The sequence below is a fragment of the Aotus nancymaae genome, unplaced genomic scaffold (genome assembly GCF_030222135.1).
Source record: "Aotus nancymaae isolate 86718 unplaced genomic scaffold, 86718_ANA_hifiasm-v0.15.2.pri h1tg000012l, whole genome shotgun sequence".
In the NCBI taxonomy this organism is placed as follows: Eukaryota; Metazoa; Chordata; class Mammalia; order Primates; family Aotidae; genus Aotus; species Aotus nancymaae.
Window position 1 is genome coordinate 34,223,406 of NW_026988423.1, and position 20,522 is coordinate 34,243,927.

General features: G+C 42.0%; 1 protein-coding gene across 1 annotated transcript in view; it reads left to right on the forward strand.

The window, feature by feature from the left end:
* Positions 1–10,902: 10,902 nt before the first annotated feature.
* Positions 10,903–20,522, forward strand: part of TMEM45B (transmembrane protein 45B) — a 45,712-nt gene continuing 36,092 nt past the window's right edge. The window contains exon 1 of the mRNA XM_012477012.2: positions 10,903–10,937. The gene's annotated coding sequence lies outside the window, so the exon portion shown is untranslated. The remainder of the gene's footprint in view (positions 10,938–20,522) is intronic.

The window sequence follows — 20,522 nt, forward strand, 5'->3', positions numbered from 1 at the left end:
ACCAGCACAAAAATAGAGCATTAAATTACCAAAGCTAAGGACTCTAACAGAGTCTTTAGCAACCTCCACCGGAACAGGCACTGGTAGCCACAGCTGAGAGGCCCATCATCTGAGTTCATATCACAGAACTGTGTGCAGACAACACCCAGTACCAGCCTGGAGCCGGGCAAACTCGCTGGGTGGCTAGACCCAGAAGAGAGACAATAATTACTGCAGTTAGGCTCATAGGAAGCTACAGCCACAGGAAAAAGGGGAGAGTACTATATCAAGAGAATACTCCATGGAACAAAAAAATCTGAACAATCTTAAGCCCTAGACTTTCCCTCTGGCAGAGCCTACCCAAATGAGAAGAACCAGAAAACCCACCCTGTTAATATGACCAAACAAGATGCTTTGACACCCCCCAAAAATCACACTAGTTCACTAGTAATGAATCCAAACCAAGAAGAAATCCCTGATTTACCTGAAAAAGAATTCAGGAGGTTAGTTATGAAACTAATCAGGGAGGGAGCAGAGAAAGGCAAAGCCTAGTGCAAGGAAATGCCCGAAAAAGTGATACAAGAAGTGAAGGGAGAAATATTCAAAGAAATAGATAGCTTAAAGAAAAAAAACAATAAAAAATTCAGGAAACTTTGTACACACTTTTAGAAATGTGAAATGCTCTGGAAATTCTCAGCAATAGAATTGAACAAGTAAAGAAAGAAATTCAGAGCTCAAAGACAAGGTCTTTCAATTAACCCAATCCAGCAAAGTCAAAGAAAAAAAGAACAAGAAAATATGAACAAAGCCTCCAAGAAGTCTGAGATTATGTTAAATGACTAAACCTAAGAATAAGCGCTGCTCCCAAGGAAGAAGACATTTCTAAAAACTTGGAAAACTTATTTGGGGCAATAATCAAGGAAAACTTCCCGAGCCTTGCTAGAGACCTAGACCTGCAAATACAAGAAGCACAAAGAACTCCTGGGAAATTCATCACAAAAAAAGATCTTCGTCTAGGCACATTGTCATCAGATTATCCAAAGTTAAGACAAAGGAAAAAATCTTAAGAGCTGTGAGACAGAAGCACCAGGTAACCTATAAAGAAAAACCTATCAGATGAACAGCAGATTTCTCAGCAGAAACCCTACTAGCTAGAAGGGATTGGGACACTGTCTTTGGCCTCCTCAAACAAAACAATTATCAGCCAAGAATTTGTATCTAGCAAAACTAAGCATTATACATGAAGAAAATATATAGTAGTTTTCAAACAACCACATGCTGAGAGAATTCACCATTACCAAGCCACCACTATAAGAACTGCCAAAGGAGCTCTAAATCTTGAAGCAAATCCTGGAAATGCATCAAAGCAGAACCTCTTTAAACCATAAATCATGCAGGATCTATAAAACAAAAATATGAGTCAAAAAGTAAAAAAAAAAAAAAAATTTTTGAGTACATGGGCAACAAAGAGCATGATGAATGCAATGATACCTCACATTTCAATACTAACATGATATGTAAACTGCCTACATACTCCACTTAAAAGATACAGAACCGGGCCGGGCGCAGTGGCTGAAGCCTGTAATCCCAGCACTTTGGGAGGCCGAGGTGGGTGGATCACGAGGTCAAGAGATTGAGACCATCCTGGTCAACATGGGGAAACCCCGTCTCTACTAATACAAAAAATTAGCTGGGCATGGTGGCGCGTGCCTGTAATCCCAGCTACTCAGGAGGCTGAGGCAGGAGAATTGCCTGAACCCAGGAGGCGGAGGTTGCGGTGAGCTGAGATCGTGCCATTGCACTCCAGCCTGGGTAACAAGCGAAATTCCGTCTCAAAAAAAAAAAAAAAAAAAAGATACAGAACCACAAAGTGAATAAGAACTCACCAACTAATTATCTGCTGCCTTCAGGAGACTCACCTAACACATAAGGACTTACATAAACTTAAAGTAAAGGGGTGAGAAAGGCATTTCATGCAAATGGACACCAAAAGCAAGCAGGGGTAGCTAATCTTATATCAGACAAAACAAACTTTAAAGAACAGCAGTTAAGAGGAACATTACATAATGGTAAAAGGTCTTGTCCAACAGAAAAATATCACAATCCTAAACATATATGCACCTAACACTGGAGCTCCCAAATTTATAAAACAATTCCTACTAAACTTGAGAAATGAGATATACAGTAACACAATAATAGTGGGGGACTTCAATACTCCACTGACAAGCACTATAGAGGTCATCAAGACAGAAAGTCAACAAAGAAACAATGGATTTAAACTATACCTTGGGGCTGGGCATGGTGGCTCATGCCCACAATCCCGGCATTTTGGGAGGTTGAGGCAGGTGGATCATCTGAGGACAGGAGTCCAAGACCAGCCTGACCAACATGGAGAAACCCCATCTCTACTAAAAATACAAAAAATTATCCAGGCATAGTGGCACATGCTTATAATCCCAGCTACTCTGGAGGCTGAGGCAGGAGAATTGCTTGAACCTGGGACTCAGAGGTTGTGGTGAGCCAAGATCACGCTACTGCACTCCACCCTGGGCAGTAAGAGTGAAACTCCAGCCGAGCGCGGTGGGTCACGCCTGTAATCCCAGCCCTTTGGGAAGCTAAGGCAGGTGGATCACCTGAGGTCGGGAGTTCAAGATCAGCCTGGCCAACATGCTAAAACTCTGCTTGTACTAAAAACACAAAAATTAGCCAGACATAATGGCACACACCCATAATCCCAGCTACCCAGGAGGCTGAGGCAGGAGAATTGCTTGAACCTGGGAGGCAGAGGTTGCAGTGAGCCAAGATCATGCCATTGCACTGCAGCCTGGGTGACAGAGTGAGACTCCGTCTCAAAAAAAAGTGAAACTCCATCTCAAAATTAATTAATTAATTAATTAACTGTAGCTTGAAACAAATGGACTTAACAGAACATTTCATCCAACAACCGCAGATACACATTCTATTCAACAGCACATGGAACTTTCTCCAAGATAGACCATGTGATAGGCCATAAAACAAGCCTCGATAAATTTCAGAAAATTGAAGCTATATCAAGCACTCACTCACACCACAGTGGAATAAAACTGGAAATCAACTTCAAAAGAAACACTGAAAACCACACAAATATATGGAAGTGAAATAACCTGTTCCTGAATGAGCACTGGGCCAAAAACAAAATCAAGATGAAAAATAAAAAATTCTTTGAACTGAATGACAAAAATCAATCTATCAAAACCTCTAGGATACAGCTAAGGTGGTGCTAAGAGAAAAGTTCATAGCCCTAAAAGCCTACATCACAAAGTCTGAAAGAGCACAAACAGGCAATCTAAGGTCACACCTCAAGGAACTAGAGAAACAAGAACAAACCAAACTGAAACCCAGCAGAAGAAAGGAAGTAACCAAGATCAGGGTAGAACTAAATAAAATTGCAACAAAAAAGTTACAAAAGATAAATGAATCAAGAAGCTGGTTTGTTGAAAAGATAAATAAACTGATATACCGGGCCGGGCGCGGTGGCTCACGCCTGTAATCCCAGCACTTTGGGAGGCTGAGGCGGGTGGATCATGAGGCCAAGAGATCGAGACCATCCTGGTCAACATGGTGAAACCCCGTCTCTACTAAAAATACAAAAAATTAGCTGGGCATGGTGGCACATGCCTGTAATCCCAGCTACTCAGGAGGCTGAGGCAGGAGAATCGCCTGAACCCAGGAGGCGGAGGTTGCGGTGGGCCGAGATTGCGCCATTGCACTTCAGCCTGGGTAACAAGAGTGAAACTCTGTCTCAAAAAATAAATAATAAATAAATAAATAAATAAACTGATAGAGCATTAGCAAGATTAACCACAAAAAAAAGAATGAAAATCCAAATAACCTCACTAAGAAATGAAACAGGATATATTACAACTGACACCACTGAAATACAAAAATCATTCAACACTGCTATGAACACCTTTACACACATAACTAGAAAACCTAGAAAAAATAGATAAATTCCTGGAAAGATACAACCCTCATAGTTTAAATCAGGAAGAATTAGATTCCCTGAAACAGACCAATACAAGCAGTGAGATTGAAATGGTAATTTAAAATTATCAACCAAAAAAAGTCCAGGACCAGACGGATTCACAGCAGAATTCTACCAGATATTCAGAGAATTGACACCAATCCTTTTGACACAATTCCACAAGGTAGAGAAAGAAGGAACTGTCCCTAATTCGTTCTGTGAAGCCAGCATCACCCTAATACCAAAACCAGGAACAGACACAACCAAAAAAGAAAACTAACTACAGACCAATATACTTGCTGGACATAGATGCTAAAATCCTTAACAAAATACTAGCTAACTGAAATCAACAACATATCAAAAAGATAATCCACCATGATCAAGTGGGTTTCATACCACAGATGCAGGGATGGTTTAACATATGGAAGTCAATAAATGTGACACACCACATAAACAGAATTAAAAACAAAAATCACACAATCATCTCAGTAGATACAGAAAAAAGCAGTCAGCAAAATCCAGGATCCCCTTATGATTAAAACTCTCAGCAAAATCGTCATACAAGGGACATACCTCTACGTAATCAAAGCTATCTATGACAAACCCACAGCCACCATAATAATGAATGGGGAAAAGTGGAAAGCATTCCCTCTGAGAATGGGAACAAGACAAGGATGTCCACTCTCACCACTTGTCTTCAACACAGCACTGGAAGTTCCAGCCAGAACAATCAGACAAGGAGTGAAATAAGGCATCCAAATTGGTAAAGAAGAAGTCAGACTCACTGTTTGCTAACAATATGATCATTTGCCTTGAAAACCCTAAAGCCTCCTCCAGAAAGCTCCTAGAACTGATAAAAGAATTCAGCAAAGTTACTGAACACAAGATTAATGTACATAAATAAGTAGCTCTTCTATACACCAACAGCAACCAAGTGGAGAATCAAATCAAGAACTCAACCTTTTACAACAGTAGGGCAAAACAAACAAACCAAAACAGAAACAAAAAACACTTAGGAATATACCTAGCAAAGGAGTCAAAAGACCTCTACAAGGAAAACTACAAAACACTGCTCAAAGAAATCATAGACGACACCAACAAATAGAAACACATCCCATGCTTATGGATGGGTAGGGTCAATATTGTGAAAATGACCATACTGCCAAAAGCAATCTACAAATTCAACACAATCCCCATCAAAATACCACCATCATTCTTCACGGAGTTAGAAAAAACAATTCTAAAATTCATATGGAATAAAAAAAAAAAAAGAGTCCACATAGCCAAAGCAAAACTAAGCAAAAAGAACAAATCTGGAGGCATCTCACTACCTGATTTCAAACTATACTGTAAGGCCATAGTCACCAAAACAGCATGGTGCTGGCATAAAAATAGGCACATGGACCAAAGGAACAGAATAAAAAACCCAGAAATAAACCCAAATACTTACAGCCAACTGATCTTTGACAAAGCAAGCAAAAACACAAAGTGGAGAAAGGACACCTTATTTAACAAATGGTGCTTGGATAATTGGCAACCCACGTGTAGGAGAATGAAACTGGATCCTCATCTCTCACCTTATTAAAAAATCACCTCAAGATGGATCAAAGAGTTTAAAATCTGAAACTATAAAAATTCTAGAAGATAACCTCAGAAAAACCCTTCTAGACATTGGCTTAGGCAAGGATTTCAAGTTCAAGAGCCCAAAAGCAAATGCAATAAAAGCAAAGATAAATAACTGGGATCTAATTAAACTAAAAAGCTTTTGCACACCAAAAGGAAAAGTCAGCAGAGTAAACAGGCAACCCACAGAGTGGGAGAAAATTGTCACAGTATATACATCTGACAAAGGACTAGTATCCAGAATCTACAACAAACTCAAACAAATCGGTAAGAAAAAAACAGTCCCATCAAAAAGTGGGCTAAGAACATGAATAGACAATTCTCAAAAGAAGATACACAAATGGCCAACAAACATATGAAAAAATGCTCAGCATCACTAATGATCAGGGAAATGCAAATCAAAACCACAATGAGACACCACCTCAATCCTGCAAGGATGGCTATAATTAAAAAATCAAGAAACAGTAGATGTTGGCATGGATGCAGTGAACCAGGAACACTTCTACACTGCTGGTGGGAATGTAACTAGTACAGCCACTGTGGAAAACAGTGTGGAGATTCCTTAAAGAACTAAAAGTAGAACTACCATTTGATCCAGCAATCCCACTGCTGAGTATCCACCCAGAGGAAAAAAAGTCATTATTTGAAAAAGATACTTGCACAGGCATGTTTATAGCAGCACAATTTACAATTGCAAAATTGTGGAACCAACCCAAATGCCCATCAATCAATGAGTGGATAAAGAAACTGTGGAATATATATATACAATGTAATACTACACAGCCATAAAAATGAATGAATTAACAGCATTTGCAGTGACCTGAATGAGACTGGAGATTATTATTCTAAGTGAAGTAACTCAGGAATGGAACACAAACATTGTATGTTCTCACTGATATGTGGGAGCTAAGCTATGAGGACACAAAGGCATAAGAATGATACAACGGACTTTGGGAGCTTGAGGGGAAGACTAGGAGGGGGGCAAGAGATAAAAGACTACAAATATGGTGCAGTGTATACTGCTCAGGTGATGGGTGCCCCAAAATCACCACCAAATAACTTACTCATGTAACCAAATACCACCAGTACCCCCAATAACTTATGAAAAAAATTTTTTGAAAGACAATACAGCAATGGCCAAGTGGGTTCCATACCAGGGATGCGGGATATACAAGTCAATAAGTGTGACATACCCAGTAAACAGAATTAAAAACAAAAATCATATGATTATCTCAATCAATGCAGAAAAAGCATTTGGCAAAATCCAGCATCACTTTATGATTAAAACCCTCAGCAAAATTGGCATGGAAGGGACATACCTCAAGGTAATAAAGTGACAAACCCACAGCCAACATTATACTGAACAGGGAAAGGTTGAAAGCATTCCCCCTGAGAACTCAGCCAAGGATGTCCACTTTTACCACTTCTATTCAACATAGTTTGAATAGAAGTCCTAGCCAGAGCAATCAGACAAAAGAAAGAAAGAAAGGACATCCAAATCAGTAAAGAGGAAGTCAAACTGTTGCTGTTCACTGATGATAAGATTGTATACCTAGAAAATCCTAAAGACTCACCCAAAATGCTCCAAGATTGGTTAAAAAAAAAAAAATCAGTAAGATTTCAGGATACAAAATCAATGTTCACAAATCAGTAACACTACTATATACCAACAATGACCAAGCTGAGAAACAAATAAAGAACTCAATCCCTTTTACAACTGCTGAAAGAAAAAATACTTAGGAATATTCCTAACCAAGGAGATGAAAGCCTCTACAAGGAAAACTACAAAACACTGCTGAAAGAAATCACTGATGACACAAACAAATGCAAACACATCCCATGTTCACGGATGGGTAGAATCAGTATTGTGAAATTGACCAAACTGTCAAAAGCAATCTACAGATTCAATGCAATTCCTATCAAGTACCATCATCATTCTTCACATAACTAGAAAAAAAAAACATCTAAAATTCATGTGAAACCAAAAAAGACCCCACATAGCCAAAGCAAGACTAAGAAAAAAAAATTTTGAAGGAATCACATTAACTGACTTCAAACCATCCTACAAGGTTTATACCATTCCAAAACAGTACAGTACCAATATAAAACAGGCACATAGACCACTGGAACAGAATAGAGAACCCAGAAATAAAGCCAAATACTTACAGCCAAATGGCCTTCTACAAAGAAAGCAAAAAATGCAAAGTGGGGAAAGGACACCCTATTCAACAAATGGTGTTGGGATAATTGGCAAGCCACATATAGAAGAATGAAGCCGAATCCTCATCTCTCACCTTATACAGACATCAACTCAAGATGGATCAAAGACTTAAATGTAAGACCTGAAACCATAAAAACTTTAGAAGATAACATTGGAAAAACTCTTCTCGACATTGGCTTAGGCAAAGAGTTCAAGACCAAGAACCCAAAAGCAAATGCAACAAAAACAAAAATAAATATATACGACTTATTCAAATTAAAACACTTCTGCACAGCGAAAGAAATAATGAGCAGAGTAACCAGACACCCCCACAGAATGGGAGAAAATATTCACAAACTAGGCATCTGACAAAGGACTAATATCTAGAATCTACATGGAACTCAAACAAATCAGAAAAAAAAAAAAGAAATAATCCCATCAAAAAGTGGGCAAAGAACATGAATAGACAGTTTTCTAAGGAAGATATACAAATGACCAACACACACACGAAAAAATGCTCAACATCACTAATTATCAGGGAAATCCAAATTTAAAAACCACAATGAGATACCACCTTACTTCTGCAAGACTGGCCATACTTTTCAAAATCAAAAAATAGTAGATGTTGGTGTGGATGTGGTGAAAAGGGAAACACTTTTGCACTGCTGGTGGGAATATAAACTCGTACAATCATGATAGAAAACAGTATGGAAATTCCTTACAGAACTAAAGGTAAAACTACCATTTGATCCAGCAGTCTCACTACTGAGTATCTACCCAGAAGAAAAGTCATTTTATGAAAAAGCCACTTGCATATTCATGTTTATAGTGGCAGAATTCACAATTGCAAAAACATGGAACCAGTCTAAATGCCCCTCGACCAACAAGTGAATAAAGAAAATGTGGTATATTTACACCATAGAATTCTACTCAGTCATAGAAAGAAATGAAGTAATGGCATTTGCAGCAATCTGTATGGAGTTGGAGACCATTATTCCAAGTGAAGTAACTCAGGAATGGGAAACCAAACATCAGATGTTCTCACTTGTAAGGAGGAGCTAAGCTATGAGGATGCAAAGGCATAAGAATGATATAATGGAATTTGGAGACTCAGGGGAAAGAGGGAGGAGGGTGAGGGATAAAAAAGTATATGCTGGGTACAGGGTACACTGCTCAGGTGATGAGTACATAAAAATCTCGGAAATCACCACTAAAGAACTTATCCATGTAACAAAAAATGACCTGTTCCCCAAAAACTATCGAAATTTTTTTTTAAAAATGTAAACATTAGCCAAGGTGTTGGTGCACACCTCTAGTCCCAGCTACTTAGGAAGCTGTGGCAGGAGTATCTCCTGAGCCTGGAAGGTCAAGGGTGCAGTGAGCCATGATTGCACCACTGGACTCTATCCTGGACAACAAGGTGAGACCTTGTCTCAAACACACACACATACACACACACACACACACAAAATTGGTTTTGTTCTGGCACCTGGTTATTATACTTTGAGGCAGAAATAATTTTCTTTGTTTAGATTTTTTAATATTATGAAGCATCTCTACCAACCAGTAACTATACAGGTAAGAGGTCACACCTTTATTTCATCATCGTAGGCAGAGTAAATATTACTAAAGGAAACATCTGTCCATAAAAGGGATCTGGTGACAGATGACAGCCTCTCCCAGGGTAACAGATATCCAGGACGTCACTCTATCAACAATTTTGAAAGCAATGGGTGTGAGCAAGGGCTAGGATAAGACGTGCGTTAAAGTTCCCGAGCTGAAGACAAATTTAAAAGATGTCCTTCCAGCTCCTGGCTGTGGCCCACCCTCCCTCTAATAGGGTGCACGACTCCATTATCCTTTTAACTGATGGCACTGCCTCTTGGCCATTACCACCTCCCACCAGATCTCATTCACTATTTTACCAGGGAAAGACCTACTCCAGTAAACGTCTTAATCTTCAAAGTGATTTTCTCTGACTTTATAGAAAGGGAGAGCTATTGGGTCAAGAGGCTGCCCATTGGATCCTGCGTCCTTCTGCACTGCTAATGTGTATCTATGGCCCTGCTTTAAGGCCCAAATACAAACATCTCTTCCATGAATCCTTTCCTGATTGCCAGTGCCCTCAACAGTGGGGAATAAGCTGCCAGGCATCTTAGAGATCTAGACCCATGATTCTCAATCCCGACTTCCCCAGGCCTCCTGAGAAGCTTTTAATAGGTTCATCAGCCAGCACTCTTCCCCTGGATTCTTAACAGTAGGTCTGAGATGGCGCCTTAGAGCTTGTGTTCATTTCATATTGTGCACAGGGTTGATGGGCAACACACAGAGTGCAGAACCATTCCACGAGGCCAGCCTAGTAGCTTACAAAAGAGGACGCTGCTGCGACAGCACAATATCTCAAAGAAAGTCATGCGCTCCTCAGCAGGAAGCCCCCTTCTCCAGGACAGGGACTTTGTCTCCTTCTCAGCTCTATCGCCAGCACCTAGAACTATGCCTACCTATCAGATTTGTCATCAGATGAGCACATGGCAGATTTGTTGACTGAATGAAGGAATGAACTATGTGACACTCAAACTTAGCCACCAAACTTAAACTAGAAAACCTGGATTGTGGTCTCTGATGTACCGTTGGAGCCTTCTTCCTTTGCAGGAGGGTGATCCGTTTCTCCCGGATCCGTGGCTGTGTCTCCTGTGTGTTCTCACTGGTTGCCTGGCTTGATAACAAACACTCTTCCAGAGACACAGCCTCTGCTCGGGGTCCTCGCCGCTTCCCAGGCCCTGCCATCGCTTTGCATCCCAGGAGGTCACGGTTGGTTGCAATCCTCCTGGTAACCCAGGGACCAGCCTCTCCTGAAACACACAGCTTAGGGAGTTCCCGGGACCAGAGACATCTCCAAGGGAAGATCAAGGGCGTGGAGGAAGTGCGGGCCGGACGACAGAGGCCCGGCACGCTGGCCCGGATCGGGAAAGGCGGTCAAGGTTGGAAAGGGACTGGCTGCTGCCGGGCCGGGCGGAGAGGAGCGGGGCGGGGCGGGGCGCGGCGGGGCGGGCCTGGAGCTGCACCTGCTCCTGGGCGGCCTCACTTGGCACGCAGCGCGGGCTGCAGACGGCTGCGAGGCGCTGGGCACAGGTCAGACGTCCGTACCCGCAGGGGGCTGGAACCTGGAGGAGGGCTCGAAGGGATGGGGGGCCCACCGAGGAGCTGGGCTGTGATGGAGAGGGGGCTCCGGCTCGCAGGTGACCTGCGGCGGAGGGGACGCGGACAGGGAGGAGATACGCACAGGGAGGGGCTCTTGGACAGGAATGGAGGCTTCTCTAGAAGAGGGCGGGTCGGGGGAGGAGGGCCCTAGTGTCTCGGAAGCCCACCTGGGGCCCCCTCCGGGCTGTGGGACGGGTGCGCCCATTACTCTCACCGCCCGCGAGCGCCTCTGGCTGGCTGGCAGCGGCCCTGAAATGAATATTGCTCAGTCCCCCGCGAGTCAGGTCCGCCACCGGGTGAAGGGAAGGTGTGAAGCCCCGGGCCTCCGTCTGGCCCGTGGGTCCGGGGACGTGCGCCCGCGGCGATGGCTCCATCTGGCCCCTGGGCTGTGTCCAGTCACAGCTCACATAGCTCTGGGCACTGGTACCCCGACTGCCTCTCCTAGTTAGCTGCGATCCACAAAAACACGAGCCAGATCCTTTCCTGAGGCCAGGAAGTCTGGAATCTAATAACACTGAGCGGTGGATAAAGTCCCCTGAGCCAGCGCTTAGCTTCCGCTAATAGAGTCATGGATGGAAGCGGATGTCAGGCGCCGTGGGGGAGAAATTTGCGGGGGTGGCCCTGTCTAGGACCAGAGAAACAATCTCTGAAGCTTTGATCCAGCCCTAGACGGAAGAAAGATGTGAGTTTCAGCCAGGGAAACCTAGCATTCTAAGAAATAGAAACCCTTTCAAAATTTGAGGACAGGTAGCTCTCCTAAAAGTTGCAAAAATGGTCACCTCTTTCACGTTCTCTTCGACCGTATTCTGCGGTGTCGTGCCGTTTTCCTCTTCGTCCCGGCACCTTTTTGTCTCCTAGGGTCGAATAGCTTTCCAAACAGACCTGCCTACAGCATTTTTCCTGGAATTTTACACTCATTTTAGTGGGAAGGATGGCTTATTGTTCATGAGAAATGTGTACTGGTTTTAACCAGACGTGCAGTATCTTCAGTATAACCTGGGTACTGTGCAGTGGGGAAATACGGCAAGAATCGGGACACATGGTGAGGTAGGGGCCCAGTGGCTTCAGACTTAGCTCTTCGTGACTGAGAGCTTCTTGGTTGAATAAGGATATTGGCACCCTCTGTTCCTGGGGTTTCTGGGGAAAGATATGAAGCTGATATGAAGGTATTATTGAATATGGCCCAATGATTTTACAAGCAGGGGTGCTTGAGATAAGCAGAAGGCGAGGCATGACCTCTGGCTGTGCATTATTTGTTCTGATATTACAGGAGCAAGCATTCCATTTCCTTCTTTTTAAAGAGCTTTGATTTCCTCTCGAATCTTCATGAAGTTGGAAACAGTATCCCCACTTACTTATCCTCAGGCCACACCTGTTCCCATTTATTCTGTGAGTTCCTCACTTACCCTTCTGGTCGATGGTTTGATGGCATAAGCGAAGCTATTAAAACTCACATTTGGCATCAGTTATTTCTGTTTCTTATCTCCCCCTACGTTCAGTTAGACATTGGCTGCCATACTTAACTGTTCAAAGTACAGATGTTAACTGTGTTGGGTGTAATCAACAGATTATCTCTTTGCCTCAAATGCAAAATGGGTGAGGACAGTTTGACCACATAGAGTCACTCCCCTAGCCAAAGTCCTTGCTATTGCTAAATTTTTATTGTAAGAGAAGTGAAGTCACTAGCGTGTCATCAGATGATGGGTACTTGTAGACACATTCCATATTTGTTTCTATAGACAGGTCATAAGACAAACACTAGACTATTCCCAATATGAGACCATAACTGAATATGAACAATTAGAGGCCACAGGTGAGTGCTGGCTGTCCTCACAGTTTCTTTGAACTCTTAAGCTTCTACCTTTTTAACCAGCCAGACTTCTCCCCGAAATCTTCACCGACGCTAGAAACAAACACAAAGAGACTGTTTGAATTTTAGCGAATTCTGTCTTTCTTTTCTGTTCTCTTGTGTAAAAGTTAAATGGCCACTAGCTACACTACTGGAGGAAAAAGGAAAGTCAAAAGGTCCATCAGCCTCCTGTATGTGATGCAGAGTTCAGCTGAAGATAGCAAGGCACACACCCGCGTTGTTCTCCTTACCAGAACTTAGATATCATAAGCCATTACCTTGCTGGTTGTTGAAATCATAATGGGGCTTTACAGAGCACAAGGTGATGTTTGTAACCAGCACTGTGAGTTAAGATTAGAATTGTGTTTTTAAAATGAGGAGATAGAAACAGAGATATTGTGTATGTGACCCAAGGTTACCCAGTAATTAAATGGCAGAGCCAGAACTCAAACCAGCATTCCTTCCAGAATATCACAGCTGCCTCCGGGGTGGTTTTTCTGAATTTTGTGATGGAAGATTGTGATTTGTTTTTCCTGAACACTTATTTTCTGACTTAAACTGTTAGAATCTAAATTTAGAAACTCTCTCGTTTGGTGTATTTCATGCCTATCTTTGTTCCATGTAATTACAAAACTATCTTAGAGCTGGGTATAACCCTAAAGATTGTCAAGTCCAATCTTATGGTTTTTCAAAGAAGAAAACTGAATTCAGGAAAAATAAAGCAAGTACCTCAAGTTGCTTCCCTAACTCTACTTCATTGGAGAATTACTGAATTCTCTAAACAAATACAGTGTTCAGATTATTGCCCCTTCTGGCATGTGGCCTGTCCCTTGAGAATCTGTGCCTTTATTTTATTTCCATTAGCTTTTTGCCTTACTCCTCTTGAGGGTATTACTTTATTTTTTAATTTTCTACTTTGGTCAACACAAATCAATGTATAGTCTTAGAAGTTGTTCATTGTAGAAGATTTTACTGAGTTTGTACTGAGTATATAACCCTAGCGGCAATTACTTTCAATGCTTTGGGTTGCGTTTTTCTGATATTACCATATCCTAAATAGCATGCAAATACTGGCCATTTCTTCTTCTCTTTTTCAGTTCTGGATGACATCTATTGACATCCTACCTAAAAGGATAAGGGTTAGCTCCTTTACATCCCAACTCTCTATCTTATCTTCACATCCCTTTCTTGTAAGTTCCCAATATGGTTATATTGATAAGTCAATGTTTGGTGTTTACATTATTATGACCTTGTATATATTATTTCCAACTAAGGCAGGTGATATACCACGATCTTTACATTCCCCTTCTTTTTTTTTTTTTTTTTTTTGAGATGGAGTTTCGCTCTTACTACCCAGGCTGGAGTGCAGTGGCACGATCTCGACTCACCGCAACCTCCGCCTCCTGGTTTCAGGCAATTCTCCTGCCTGCCTCCTGAGTAGCTGGAATTACAGGCACGCGCCACCATGCCCAGCTAATTTTTTGTATTTTTAGTAGAGACGGGGTTTCACCATGTTGACCAGGATGGTCTCGATCTCCTGACCTCATGATCCACCCGCCTCGGCCTCCCAAAGTGCTGGGATTACAGGCATGAGCCACAGCGCCCGGCCTACATTTCCCTTGTTGACCAGTCTTTCCCCCCACCTCCTGGAGTTAGGAATTGCTACATTTTCTTTTTTTTTTTTTTTTTTTTGGAGACGGAGTTTCGCTCTTGATACCCAGGCTGGAGCGCAATGGCGCGATCTCGGCTCACCGCAATCTCCGCCTCCTGGGTTCAGGCAATTCTCCTGCCTCAGCCTCCTGAGTAGCTGGGATTACAGGCACGCGCCACCGTGCCCAGCTAATTTTTTTGTATTAGTAGAGACAGGGTTTCACCATGTTGACCAGGATGGTCTCGATCTCTTGACCTCGTGATCCACCCGCCTCGGCCTCCCAAAGTGCTGGGATTACAGGCTTGAGCCACCGCGCCCGGCCTACATTTTCTTTCGTTTATTTAGTTGTTTGAGAACTCATCAGCAAGGAGTCATTTTCTGAAGCCGAAGAAACTCATGGAGCCCCTCTGAAGTGCTGCTAATTGCATTGTAAGCTGTTGAGTGGGGAGGAAAAGCCAGACTGCCATCAAGAAGCATTTAGGGTAAATTTTCTAAGCACATCTGGAAAGAAAGAGTCTAGAATATTCACGACCCCTGTCTGTTGTGATTTCTTTTCTCATTCTAAATACATACCCACTTTTTTTTTTTTCTATCCAGGCCATCTCTTGTGGAATACATATACACATTCATACCCAATTATGTACAGTTTTTGTAATTTTATGCCTTCTTCTTAAAGAAGGCTCCCAAAAGTGTGTAAGATTCAGGCCCCGTAAGACACGGCTGCTTTTCGAGCTTGTACCCATTTAAGATGTCACCTTTCTTCCTTCACACTTGATTGCCGGTTTGGCTGGGTATGGGATATTAATCAGAAATCGTTTCCTGTCCGAATTTTGAAAACATTGCTCTATTTTCTTCTACTTTCTTACAGTGCTGTTGAGAAGCTGATGCTATTCTAATTCCTGATCCCTTGTATTTTGTTTTAATCTCTGGGCGTTTGTAGAGTTTTCTTTTCTTTATTGCTCATATTCTGCTGTTTCATCATGTTGTTATTTAATGTTGGGGAGGGGTTTTTGGCGGGGGATACAGGGGACTCTCAGTCACTGTCCTAGGTATTTTATAGACCTTTTCAATCCAAAAATTGCGTTCTTCAGTTCTGAGTGATTTTCTTCTGTTATATAATTTTCTCGTTCTTTCTTTCTGAAACTTAAATTACTTAGACTGAATCTGAAAATGGGATCTCTTGGATCTGTCCTGTAATTTTATCTTTTTTATTTTAAAAATGTCCCATGATTTTTAGTTCTAATAAATCTTGCAACACTGCTATTGAATGTTTACATTCCTGCCATTATATTTTTAATTCTCAGGAGCTTTTATGGGCAAGAGGTGTGGTCTTCTAAATGGTTTTTACAGTATCCTGTTCTCATTTCATGAGTGAAGCATCTTATTTTGCTGAGAATATTAACTCAGTGCTTTTTCTACATTTTAAAAGTTTTCGTCTGGGCACAGTGGCTCACACCTGTAATTTCAGCACTTTGGGAGGCCGAGGCAGGCAGATTGCCTGAGGTCAGGAGTTCGAGACCAGCCTGGCCAACATACTGAAACCCCATCTCTACTAAAAATAAAAAAATTAGTCGGGCATGGTGGCACACACCTGTAATCCCAGCTACTCAAGAGGCTGAGGCAGGAGACTCGCTTGAACCCGGGAGGCAGAGGTTGCAGCGAGCGAAGATCGCGCCATTGCACTCCAGCCTAGGTGACAGAGTGAGACTCCATCTCAAAAAAAAAAAAAATTTCTTCAGCTACCTACAATGTCTGTGTCTATTTTCAAAGTGGCTTTCAAAGTTGCTTTTGGCCTGCCTTTCATGTTGGAAGCTTCATTCACGTGCACATGTTTAGGAATGGTGTGCGTCGTCTGTGAGTGTGGCTTGTAGATTGGCGGGCTTCATTGTAGGGTGGTTAGGCAGAGAAGGCCTTTTTGATGGCTTATCATCTGTCTCTAGTGCTTTCTAGTACATATAATGGGTTTCTCTGTAGAAAGATCCCACTTCTAGCCATTTATTCCTGTTTGAGAAAAGTCCAATAATAACTTAGATGTATTTATTATGTAATCTGTTTGATAGCAGAGGTTCTTGTTGTAAGGTAGATAAGTGGAAGCCTAAGATTCAAACTGGGAAGTGCGTCCTTGATTCTGCCTCACTTTGGAGTTGCTGATATTCTGCATGGTTTTTTTTTTTTCTATTGAAAAATAAAAATAAAAAGTACTGAGACATTAGAGAACGAAAACTCTTAGAATACATGTGCAACTAATTACTTTTGGATAACCATTTGCAAAATATTCATTACCCACCTATAAAGAAACAGCCACTAATCCAGAATAAATTAGGGCCTCTGGAGATGCTCCCTGCCATGCCAGTGTTTTTCTTTACAGGTTGTGTAGGTGGAAGGCTTAGTTAAGATGGGAAAGTATAATTAGCACAGTGTTTTTCTTTAATGGGCTATATTGGTAAACATGTTTCTAATACCTCTAGAGAATGTTTTGCTTATAGAATTTGGGACCGATTTTCTGCCCTTGAAGGTCACCCTCCAAATCCATGCAATTTTTCCCTTGTGCAGCCTGACAGTGATCATCAAAACTTGAAGTAGATTCATCTTTTTTTTTTTCTGGGAAAGATTTAGAGCACGTGAAGGGAACGGATAACATGTATGATAGGAATAGTTCCTGCTTCAGCTTCCTAAGACTTCTCACTTGGAAAGTCTGCCCATTCGACCTTGGATATTTTCCTTCTTAGGCGCCTTTAAAAATGACTGCAGACTCCCTGACAGCACAGGCCCCAGCTTGTCACCTCTGCTCCTCTATCACCCAGAACACTGCCTTATGCATAGTAGGCACTTGATAAATGTTAGTGGACTTAAATTGACCCTATTATCTGTTTTAAACTGGACCTTCCTACCTGTCCCTTTGCTATTTCCTCTATTTCTCTTACATCTTTTTATGTCACCACCTCTTGGATGATGCTACCTCATTCTCAAATCTGATGGTATAGAATAGCTATGAGAAAACAAAGTTGGAAGATCTCTAACTGCTAGGACTCCTAAGTAGAATTTCCAGGATTGAAAACTCCCCCTATCACCTTACCAAATATCTAATTATTTCTTAGAGTATCACCAACCACCCTGCATCGAGTCCCTCTTAAGCCACAGTTCAATTTGGATTATTTTTTCCTCATGTTCCATCCTTTGACTGTAGTGCTCTTCCCTTCCTTCCAGTGTCTTTGATCAGCCTCCACTTTGGTCCAGACCTTCTCTTTGATCTGTTCTAATGGTCATTTTTCCGCCTTCTTCCCTACAATGATCTACCATCTGGCATACTTTATAGATTATACAAAGCACAGTGTTGCGCTAATTTCAAAATACCTTTTCAAACCTAACTCAGACCCATGATGAAAGTCTCTCTCTTCTGGCCGTTACTGAGATAACTCCTGCTTTGGTCTCACTGGGGCTGTTTATTTCTCTATAGGAGGCTCTAGAACGGTAACTAAACTACAGTGCAAAACAGTGATCTGTAGATTAGTGTTTCTCAGTCATCTGCACTGACAATAGAACCTAAACTCCCAAGGATCTGGAGACTTGGCTGAGAACAGCCTAGCATAAGCTGCAGTCTCTCTTAATACTAAAAAATGTATGACCCCAAAATATGTCTATATCTGTTTTAAAATGCAAATCATTTTTCCAGAATGTGTAGGTGAAATTGATACTCCAGGATTATGAGCCATGTCTGTCCTGTGATTGCAGATATCATTTGTGGGGAGAGGATTCACACATACACCAGTCTGTGAGACACAGTACTAGAAATCAAAGGACTTATCTAGCTCTAAGAATTGTATGAAAACAGTGATGGTACCAGCAACTTTACCAATGACTAGATTTGGGAGATGGTGTCCTTGTGATTCAAGATTAAGGCTAAGCTGCATCTGTTCAGTTCAGTTCAAGACCTATTATTATATATCAAGTTTATGTTAGTTTATGATGGAGATGATAAGGTGCCTGCTCTTGAAGATTCTGTAGACTAATGGGCAAGACATATGTCACTATAATTTTAATATGACATGGTAAGTGATAAAAATCAAGGTATGAATAGGGTCCTTTGAAAACACAGAGGTGGGGCACTTAGCCCAGCCTGGAGATTCACAGAGGCTTCCTGGAGGACATAAGGCCTAAATATGAAAAACAGAGTCAAGGTGAGCCAAATAAGAGGAGTGAAAAGGACATGCAACGCAGAGGGGACAACATGAGCAAAGGGGACACTGTCAGGTTCACGGCAGGGAGAAATGGGATGTGACACTGGAGAGAAGCCACATCCAGGTACACCCAATGCAACGGGGTGTGGACCCCTCCACAGGGTGCTGGTTACCCAATGGAATATTTTTCATTCTCTAGTAGTATAGTCAGATTTACACAGAAGGTGGATGACTCTGGCTGCAGGGTGGAAGAAGGATTCATGGACAGCAGGACTAGAGGCCTCCCAGTCGTTTAGGAAAAAGACAATGAGAGCCCAAATGAGATCATTGCTGCAGGCACAGAAGGGAAAGAGAAAATACCAGAATACTAGGGGAAGCAAACATAGCAGAATTTTGGTGTCTTTGCGGGGAATGGTGAGGGGAGAAGAGAGTCCAGAATGACTCCCAGGATTCTGGCTTTCTGGGTGACTGGACGTTAAGCCATTACCCAAGTTTGGGATATGAGAAGAGAAGCCGATTTGGTGCGGAAAGAAGATGGTGAATTCGGTCTTAGACTTACTGACTTGAGGTGTCTAAGAAACATCTATATGTTTATGTGCATGTCTGTCTATTAGCAGGTTGTTGGATCTATGAGTCTGAGACTAAGAGACAAGGTGAGGGCTGGAAATGACGGTATGGGAGTCATCGATGTGCAAGTGGTGATTAACCCATGGGTGTGCATGAGAGTTCTTGCAAGGGGAAGAGGAAATATAAGTAAGGGCTTGCGCAAGGAGAACTGTTGAGTGAAGTGGAAGTCCCAGCCTCCGCCTATTCACTAATGCCAGTGCTGAACAAGCTCACTGGCAGTGGATGCTGAGGGAAGGAGAGAAGGAGTCTATCTGTAGGCTTGAGCATTTTTCTAAGAGGTGGAGAAGGCAGAGAGCCCAAGCCTTGGAGAAATGTTCCTTAGTGGCCTGCCATCTTGGAAATTTGACTCCATGACTTTGGAGAGTTCTTTCCATTGTTATTTTCCTTGACCACCCAGAAAGAGAATTCTGAACTAAATGTACTCTTTCACATGGGTGAATTAAGGATAGTGTTAATTATTGAAATACATGTAAGGTTTTCTTTTTTTTTTTTTGGTTGTTTGAAAACTAAGCCAGCCTTTGAAGTCCAGAAATGCTCTTTCACGCTAACGTATGCTGACGTGGCAACTGGTAACTGCTTCTTTGTAGGTAATATCCATAGCCTTAGTTTCATTCTCCCTTCTCCATGATTAAAACTTGCTCGAACTTCTGCATTTTGTTTTTGTGATGTATTAATGAGGAGCAAAGACATAAAGGGTTTTCAGAATTAAGAAGAGCCGTGGAGTTTGGAAGCCATCCCTCTTCCAAACTACCTATTTAACAAATGAAGAATTTACGACCCTGAGAGTTTTTGTGTCTTGCTCAAGGTCACAGAGTGAATTCATAGCAGAATTCAGGTTAGAACCCAGGTATTCTGACTCGGTGGCCAATGTTCTTGTTAGATGTTGAGAAAATAGGATTTAGTCCAGATTTGTTTTTCAATCTTGAATTCAGGATCCAGCAAAACTGCCTAATTTTCATGACAGTTTGAAGAAAGGCCCAGATCAAATGCCACCTCCCCTGTAAGGCCTGCCAAGTTTCTCAGGTGAGAGTTACCCACTTTGTGTTCTATGTGCTAGGACTGCTCCCAGTATGTCCCAGAACAATCATTCTTTCACAAGTATTGTCACGTGACACTTAACAATGGGGACATGTTCTGAGAAATGTATCAGATGATTTTGTTGTGCGGACATCCTAGAGTGTACTTGCTCAAACCCGACGGCATAGCCTACC